We start from the raw sequence: 5449 nt of genomic DNA on the forward strand, positions 1-5449 counted from the left end.
ATTCCTTTAAATGGAGGGGGGGATTTCCCCATTGTGCAATATGTTGATGACACACTTTTAATCTTGGAGGGATGTCCCAATCAACTTCTGGTTCTTAAAGAGATTCTTCAAGCTTTTGCTAGCTCAACAAGACTGAAAGTGAACTACAATAAGTCCATGATGGTTCCTCTAAATGTCAATGAGGAGAGGCTAGAAATATTAACAAGTGTATTTGGTTGTCAAAAAGGAAGCATGCCTTTCACTTATCTCGTACTCCTCCTTGGGACAACTAAGCTCAAAATTGATGATTTCTTTCCTTTAATCCAAAGAATTGAGAAGAGATTGGTGTGCACCTCAGCCTTTATTTCCCTCGGGGGCAAATTGGAAAAGGTGAATTCAGTCCTATCTTCCACAACAATCTTTCAAAGTTGTACCCTTAAAATTCTAAAAGGAATAATCAAGCAATTGGATAAATATAGAAAACACTGCTTATGGAGAGGCTCGGATTTAACAGCTAAACAACCACCCAAAGCTGCCTGGTCAATGGTGTGTTTACCAAAACAAGAGGGTGGACTGGGAGTTATCAATCTCACTGCTCACAATGAATCTCTCCTATTAAAGTTCCTCTATAAATTTTACACTCGGGTTTATATCCCTTGGGCTCATCTTGTTTGGGAAAATTATTATTCCAACGGGAAGTTGCCAGGACAGAAGAAAAAGGGTTTTTTTTGGTGGAAGGACATTGTAAAACTTTTGGACAAATTCAAAGGGATAGCAAAGGCCACTGCACAAAATGGAGCCACAATTCTTCTCTGGCAAGATTTATGGAATGACAGCATCCCTAAAATTTTGTTCCCAGAATTATTCTCTTTTGCTAAGAACCCTTTCATCACCCTCAAGGAAGCAGGATCGCTGACACATCTCTCAGATCACTTTTCTCTTCCACTCTCACCAGAAGCTTTTGGGCAATTTCGGCATTTGGCGAACTGGCTGAATCAGTGGCAACAAACAGAAGATCATGACGTCTGGACTTTCATCTGGAACAGTCCATTCTTTTCCACTACTAAGGTGTACAAAACACTCACTGGACATAGAAGAACCCATCTCCTGTTTAAATGGATCTGGAAGACTAAATGTCAAATGAAACACAAAGTCTTTTTCTGGCTGACATTCTTCAGAGGAAAGGAATGGAACCAGATTCAGTCACCTGTGACCTTTGCATTCTACAAAGACTCGAGACTGTAACCCATTTGATTCTCCGCTGCAGCTTTGCAAAGGCTTGTTGGGATTCAATTGGAATTAGCTACATTTCCACCAAACCCATGTTTTAGATCTTCAAGAACATCAGGCGAAGACTTGGGGTTTCCTTTGCATTAGAAATCATTGTATTGATGACCTGCTGCATATGGACTACAAGAAATGATTGGATTTTTAATAATGTCCACCCAACGGTGCAAGATTGCAAAAGGAAATTCTGCAGCGAGTTCAGCTTTGCACCAATGATTAGTTCTTTTCACCTTTCTACCGTCAAGTCCTTCTCCCTCTTTGTCTTTTCTTTCATTGCCTCCTTCTTCTTCTTCTTCTTCTTCTTCTTCTTCTTCTTCTTCTTCTTCTTCTTCTTCTTCTTCTTCTTTATCCTCCTTTTTTCCTGTAACCGTGACTCCTTTTTCTCCTATCTTATCAATATAATCAGTAGGGGAACTATCCCCTCCTATTTCTTCAAAAAATGGACATCCTCTTCTCCCCCTGCAAAGGCCGCTGGCGCGAGCTCCGCAAGGTGTGCGTGCTTGAGCTCTTCAGCTAGCGACGCTTGCTCTCCTTCTGGTCCGTCTGGTCGGGAGGGATCTGGAGAAGGGAGAATTTGGGGGTTCGCTGATTTTTTTATATTTAATGGTTGATTTCGAGATGTTGCAATAGGTAGTTTTGTTATGTTTCACTTGTTGATTCAAGATGTTGCAATTGTTTCAACCCATTTTTATTGTAATTTTTCTATGAAGCTACAATCATGATGCAATTTGGAATGTTTCATCGAATGACTATATGATGATGGTTCTTTTCTCGCGATGTTTCAGTATGTTGCACAAGATGCTTCCACATGTTTAGTTAGTTTGGGATGTTATATTTTCAATGCTATAATGTGTAATTTAGTCTGCCGATTGAATATTGCAAGCAACATGACGCACATGTTACAGCAGATTTTTTTCAATTCTCGTTGGATGGCTGAGAAGAATTTTTGTATACATTTTGTATGTTGCAATTATTATTATTTCTTGTTGCACATAGTGTTTTGCTTATATTGCATATGCTATATTTTCATGCTGAACTTTGAATGATGGAAGGAGTTGTTGACACAAAAATCCATCGATTGGATCCTCACGTTCCACGTACGCTAGGGTCAGGGAGATCTGCTTCGCTCCGCAGTACTGAACCCAAGTCGGCGTGCGTGGCATGCGCTGGCGTGCCAGTCAATTTAACATATAATTGAGAAGAAAGATAAACATTAAATTCTGGGGCTATCGCTAGCCGATATCGATGACATCAGCAATTGGCTATCGGCCAGCCGATTTAAGGAGACAAGCTACGCTTGAAGCAGCGCAACTTGAGAGCAACATCTAGATCTAAATCTAATCGGGTATAGTGATGAGATCATGGAGTGAGCCGATATCATATAGATCTAAGTTGGATAACTTGTGGTAAAAATTTAAAACAAACTAGATTAAACGGATTAACCTAGCAAGATCTAAGTAATTACCGATAACTTGCCATAAAAGATAAAACAAGCTAGACTAAAAGAATTAATCTAACAAGTTGATAACTTTTATCGATAAATTGTGAATAAATTAAATCTAGGTAATAGCGATACGCCACAAACCTAAGATCTAACGTATTCGATAACTAGCACTATAGAAAGAAGAAGTGATGCGCCGTCAACCTTAGGCCTATCTGTGCAACTCAACTCGGAACTTACCAACAAATTGGAGATCGAAGCCGATGCAGCCACGCTTGCTGAGAAGAACTCGTAAAGAGAATCATCTTAAACTAAGATTTTGGCGAAGTCGCCGACATGAAAAGTAGATGCAATGAATGTAAAGGATTTTGTTTGGATGTGGTTGATTAAGTTTTACAAAAATCAGAGGTCTACTATTTATAGCCTAAACATAGATCCCTTTGTTGATCACGGCGAGATACGACTTGATTTTTTTTTAAAAACAAACTTTTCTAAACAAACGATAGACTCTGCGAGATAACTTGCTGACGTAATCCTGTCAGCCCCATCTCAGCTTCACCTGCCACGACGCTTCTTTCAACCCCCAGGCTTAATATTTGCTCGATATTTTTCTTATTCTTCCTTGTTTCAACATCGGCCCATTCATCATTGGTAGCCTGCTCACCAGATTTACACGTGCCCAAAAAAAACAGTGTCAACATCAGTCTCACAATATGACACCGTTCGGCGCTAGCAAGACCCTAACATAATTATGATTGTAGTGCTTAATTTGTTTAAACAAGAGTTGTCCGTTAGGAACGAGAAACTACTGGCAGAAGGGAGAGAGAGAGAGTCAAACACTCAAACTTTGAGGAAATCTCAGGGGCCTAATGCAATTAATCTTCCATTTAGCAAGATCTTGAGTCTTCCTCCTCTTGGCTTCCTAATCTCTGGCGCCCCAAGATCTCCAGGATGCAACCGATGGCCTCCTCCCCCCATCTCAAGAACCCTCGCTCGTCGGCCACGGCGGCGAGGGACTGGGCTTCGCTGCCCCCGGACATCCTCATCTCCGTCTTCCTCATGCTGGGGCCCGCCGAGATCATGCGGGGCGCGGAGCGCGCCTGCGCCGCCTGACGGCGCGTCGCGTCGACGATCCGGCGCTGTGGCGGCGCATCGACATGGGCACGGGGGTCTTGCCGTTTTCCTCTGGCGGACGGGCGGCGGTGCACGCCGCCATGGATCGCGCCGCCGGGGAGTGCGAAACCTTCTAGGGGCCCTGCGACAATCACTTGCTCTTCTACCTGGTTCGAAGGTACAGTACACCCTTTCTGAAATCCGATCCATTTCCGAAATTAAATGGTACCATTAGCGTTACTGAGTGTACCTATGAACTGTGATCCCGAAACTTTTCTTCTTCCTGCAGAGCACCCTCCTTGAAAGTCCTGCATGTGAAACATCTGTATGCGGAGAACAGAGTACTGAACCTGGTGCTCAACAGGCTACCTCTCCTTGAGGATCTTGAAATTTCCCCTTCATTTGTCAGTACTCCCTCTGAGAATTTACTTCAATCCGTTTGCCAACATTGTCCTCATCTCAGGAAACTCAGACTCAACTGCAGTGAGTCCTTTGACTTCCATAATGGCAATGGCGTGGCCTTGGAGATAATCCATGGAAAAATCACACCGATGCATGACTTACGCTCCGTAGAATTGTTTCACTGTGACCTGACTACCCAGGGGCTGAGAGCAATCCTTGACAGTTGCCCTCTGTTGGAAACTCTCCACATTACTGGATTTCTAGTGGGTGGCAAGATGGGTGACAAGCTACGGCAGAAATGTGCTAGAGTGAAGGATCTGACTCTTCCTGATAAATCGGTGAAATTTGACAGGATTCATCATCATGGTTATGTCAAAAGACGAGTTCTGGGCCCTTGGAGATGGACGACTGATCCTTCGCACGATTAGACATGTACATGGCAATGTTTGACTATGGATTTCCCCTTGAGTGACTTTTGATTTGTAATGTAATGTTCCAAGTACTTTGTAGTCATCCTGTTTGCAGTGATGGTGTTTGAATCTCTATGTAATAGGATTAACTGTTATTAGGAACCACTCTTTTTAGTGAGGCCCTTTTGCGTTGTGGGAACATTATTTTTGGGGTCAGCGTTTAGCATGCATTTTGTAGAATTTTCATGCCATATTCTAGTTTGTAAAAAAAATAAAATAAGTATGACCGTTAGAAATTGTAGTTTACGGATTTCATAGTGTTCCCAAGGGTCAACTCAACTATATATATAGTTTATGGATTTTGCAGCAGAGGGCTTTCAATCAGTATGTGTAACTGCAAACCTCAGAGAAATAGTTTCAGTACTGAAGCATGTATGCATTGTTCTGTTAATGATTATATTGAACTTTATGCGACCTTCAGATATGCTCAACTTTCTTCAGAGGGTTATGTTATCTCTTTGGTTAATCTTCTAAAAGCCACGGAGGGAGCTAAATCATCTACATTTCAAGCATATATATGGAGAGATATCTGTCGGCGGTTTCTTGCCGGCAGTGCTAACTACTAGTTTAATTTGTTCGAAGGGTGAGCAGAGGCGGAGCCAGCAATTTGTTTTTTTTTATTATTAGAGGGGACCAACCATGCTAATTTATATAAAAATTTAATCAAAATTTAAATGTTCAATATAAATTTTAGAACCATGGGGCAGCACCCCCCCTGCGTACAAAGAAATTTAACAAGGGAGCGAGTCCACGCTCG

At 42.0% G+C, this 5449-nt stretch overlaps 1 long non-coding RNA gene across 1 annotated transcript; it reads left to right on the forward strand.

Moving 5' to 3' along the window:
• Positions 1 to 3482: 3482 nt before the first annotated feature.
• Positions 3483 to 4998, forward strand: LOC120680253. The gene is made up of 2 exons (XR_005677561.1): positions 3483 to 3998; positions 4110 to 4998. It is a non-coding gene; the product is annotated as an uncharacterized LOC120680253 (long non-coding RNA).
• The last annotated feature ends 451 nt before the right edge of the window (positions 4999 to 5449 follow it).

Source organism: Panicum virgatum, chromosome 6N (assembly GCF_016808335.1).
Source record: "Panicum virgatum strain AP13 chromosome 6N, P.virgatum_v5, whole genome shotgun sequence".
In the NCBI taxonomy this organism is placed as follows: Eukaryota; Viridiplantae; Streptophyta; class Magnoliopsida; order Poales; family Poaceae; genus Panicum; species Panicum virgatum.